Here is a 4434-nt window from a genome sequence, read left to right on the forward strand (position 1 = left end):
TCCTTATCAACAACATCTGCGTTTTAACCCTAGTCCTCTCTAGCAGGCTCATCATCCACCAACTTGCCATTTACTATTATTCTGGTAACGTTGAATTGATTGACTTCAAAGTCGAATGCAAAGATAGAAACCTGGTTGACGGCGCGATCAAAACCCGCAACAAACATCTCTAATCCTTATTCTTCAAGCTCATGAACTTGAGAGGTCATTCACCCCTTTTCATCATCAGCTTTCTTCACCTGACTTTGAAGTGTTCGGATTTGATCCTGTAGATTCTCACTTCTGCCTTTTGTCCTTCATTTTCTTAGTCAAATCAATAATTACCTCATCCCTTTTTAGCAAGCAATTTTTTCAAGCATCATAACTCATCCCTTTCCTCAACCCCCAATAACTTTGTACTTCGACCAACACAGAGTAATCTCGTGCCAATGACCTAAAACAAAATAAGTTAACATTAAAAAGCTAGACACAAAATACAAAACACCATAAATAGGACTAACTCACCAGCAAAAATTGCCCAATCACCTCTTTTCGCACCAGTCACGAGACCATGTAGACGCATTTATTTTTTCACTTTGTTTCTAACTCCATAATCAACAACCAAATCTACAGTAGAGAGAATCTCCAGCGATTGCTCAGATTTAGCCTTCTTTCTCTTCTCACCATAAGGATGCGCGTTAGATTATGCAGCATTGGAAACAACATCTTTCTCAGCCCTACTAGCCGACACTCTTTACTTTCCTTTTTCTTCTAATCAAGGAACAACCTCATCCGGGCCGAGGATAAGCTCGGAATGCTCCTGCCTACACAAAGGCAAGCACAAAACGCTGTCATGATGTGCAATAGATCAGAACACAAACAAAACCCATGTCAATTTCTTACCAATATAATTTCTTAAACCATTTACATCATTTTCAAACTTTAAAACCTCCACAATCGACAATAGTTTCTTGGCAGAAAAACACTCAATCAGATACTCCAACAACAAATTCTCTTCTTCAAACCTAACTACTGCATCCAAAACTTGCATTGGTTCAAGACACCAATAGAGAGAAAATTGTTCTCCTAACTCATTATCTAGAAAGAGGGGATACTCAGTCTCGCATGAACGAACTTTTACGAACATTTCTTTGAAGTTTTTAAAAGATGATTTGTATTAAATGAAAATGGAACGGGCAGGATAACTACTCAAGTTTATCCAAAAACCCTTACAAATCCCTTTTGACGGAAATAGTGAGAAAAACATATTCAGAGAAGGTTCAATTTCCAGAAAACTCATCAAGCACTTAAAAGCATGAAGGAAAGCCCAAGAGTTTGGGTGAAGTTGTGAAGGAGCACAGTTTAACTATGTCAATACCTTACACTCAAACATTAAGAAGGAAAACCTCACATTTAGCTCTGTTAGTAGACATGTATACATATAGAAATAGGCCCAATCACCTCTTCTTTCACAAACCCTTTCTTTCCCATTACAGGGAAGAAGTTCAACACCAGTAACAGAGTCACCACGGACCTAACTCATGGCGTTGAGCTCATGCAAAGCTTTAGGATTTTGGAAAAGGGATGCGCGACACTTCACGTCCGCATGCACCCATTCATACAAATCATCTTTAACCTCTACTACTTTATCTTTCTTCATGACTAATATAGAGTAAAAAAAGACAAACACAAATGAACAACTAACCTTTCGAAGCCATCCCTCTTTTCTTTTTGACTTGGTACAACCAATGCCCTTTCCAACAGACAACTAAATTGAAGTAATCTGAAATACAACAGCCACTATCATACGATTCACATTTCAAATCAACCCTAACTGTTAGATAGCGTAACTATTCACTTCTCCAGTAAAATTTTAATGGCCATGATTACCTCGAGCCAATAACCACTAATGTTTATTGTCGATAGATACAACCACACGATTGTGTCTTCCAAAATAATAAAAATAATATATTATTGAACAAGACAGTTACAAGCTCGACAAGTGACAAAGTCGGCAGCATGTTAAGCTTTGGGGCTCGAATACAAGTATTTTTAAAACATAACGTCGAAAAATTCAGACAAAAGCTTAACTTGCTACTAACACCAGCAAGTCGAGTTTAGGGGCTGCGATCCGTATCTAAACAACTCGGATGCGACATTATACCTTAGAACTACTAGATCAAAGTCGGCACAACTAATCCAAAAAAGGTGATCCGTTATAAGCCACTATACTCGCTGCGTGAATCTTGGAAACACCACTATACTCGCCACGCGAGTCTCGGAAGCACAATAAGGAATAGTTGATAAATTTCACAATAAATACTCACACAGACAACCTATAGACAGATGAAAAAAAGAAACAACAAAAACGAAAGAGCTCTCTAAACTCAGGTTTAATATTTTAGAGATTATAAACTGACTTGAATATCGAAGTTCTTTTTGCAGGTTCTTCTTCATATTGCTCGAATGAAAGAGGAATACGTGGTGTAGCATATATGAGGAGAACGTCGCCAGTGCTCTTCTTGTTACAGCGGACTTATAACCTCGGAGTCCAATTCTAGACCAGAACACTATGCTTTGGTGATATGAGAATTAGCCAATAATAATTGGTCCCACTTTATATATTAGCAATTTAGCGTACTTGAAGCATTTCTCTTCTTATCCAAAACTTCATAAAATCCCAATCATGGTCCACTCTTAAGTGAACACAATGTAGATCCTACTACTTACTTTATTATCCAGAATATTTACATGCTTTAATGCGTGTCATTCGCTAATGTTTTCAATTCTAAGTGAGAAGGGAACTTCCAAGTTCTATCTTCCATAAAATACACCAGTGTTTCTTCTTAACTACTAAAAACGGACGAATTTCGGGTTAATAATTTCAAAAAGGAAAAGAAAAAAAAAAGAAAAAAAAAAGAAAAAAAAAGCAAGTTTGATCATTTTCAAAGTTTGATGTCCTAGGTAGAATATGTCAACATGAAGGCTTTGTATAAAAAAATGAAATAAAAGCTCAATCAAGGTAGCATCTAAACGAGGAAGTTGTCGCGTTTTGAACTTTATTTTTTCCGTGAAAAGTATCCAAATAATAATCTGATGCAAATAAAAATCTTCACGAAAGGATAAGAATTTGAAACAGTAGTATCCGTCAATTCAAACAATGAAAGTTAATAACGATTGGCTTAATTAGTACACCTATTAATGATTAATTATGGTGTATGTCCACAAAATGTTCAGGTCTTATCTCATATAATGGGTTTTCTTTCATGATTATAAATCATCCTAAAGCACCATCATGATGCAATGTGGATTATGATTTTAAAAAGAACAAAATGAAAAAAGAAGAGGAAATTATTAGTTTTATCAGAATTTAATTTTATTCACAATTCTATAATTTAAAGAGAAAGCCAAGAAGGGTTTTGCAGGTTTTTAGTTAGTCAATTGATTTGATGAGTTGAAATTTGTTCAGGAGTAATTATTTGGTTTGACAATTGAGGGGATATTTTTAATAAGTTGTAATCCACAAATAGCTGTAAGAGATTCTAACAGCTAATTAGTAGTTGTTCAAAAAATATAAGGTTTAAGAAAAAATACTATATCTTTGCATGGATATTATACAATTATACCTAATATTTATAACATAACCGTTATAGATTTGAGAGGAATTTATATCAATTTTTTGCCAAACTGAATGAGATACAATCTGATTTGAATATCTTATGGTCTAATTATGCCTTTAAAAAATGCGTTTAGACAAATAAAGTGTCTTAGATCTAGTTAGAAATACTGAATGGTAATAAATCTATTTTTCTTCTTTACCTTTTGTATAGAATATATGTGTTGATTCGGTAGAGTATAGACTAAATTTTTAATCTGAGTCAACTTGACCCCTTAAATTTTGGTGATCTCTCCCAAAGTTAATTCTATTATCAAATTTGATTTGTCCATTTCAATCAACCAAAAAATTGCCTCCAAATTTAATTTAGTGATCCAGTTATGCCCTTAAATTTGATGATGTAACTAATTTAATTTCTCAAATACTCTCACTTTGCTATAGGGGTGGAAAAAGGCCAGGCGGCCTGCCAGGGGCCTGCAGCCTGGCCTGTGTTTGGCCTGGCCTGGTCTGGCCTGTTATAAAATAGGTACAGGTCCAGACTCTTTTAAAAGGCTTAATACGTTAATAGGCCAGGCCCAGGCTCACTAATTAGCCTTATAGGCCTGTCAGGCCTGCCTGGGCCTGTTAAAATATAATTAAATATATAAATAATTATTTATTATTAATAAAATTATGAGATATTTTAAATTTATTATATTTTATTATAAATATTTTTGTATATTTTAAATAAGTTATTTCCATCCAAAAGTCTGCGTGGATGTTTGATGTGAAGGAAAGAAAAAGAATATGTTTCCAGAAAGCCTTACACAATTTAAGTTCTATAAAAAGAGAGCAAATAT

The sequence above is a fragment of the Arachis duranensis genome, chromosome 2, assembly GCF_000817695.3.
Source record: "Arachis duranensis cultivar V14167 chromosome 2, aradu.V14167.gnm2.J7QH, whole genome shotgun sequence".
Taxonomy (NCBI): Eukaryota; Viridiplantae; Streptophyta; class Magnoliopsida; order Fabales; family Fabaceae; genus Arachis; species Arachis duranensis.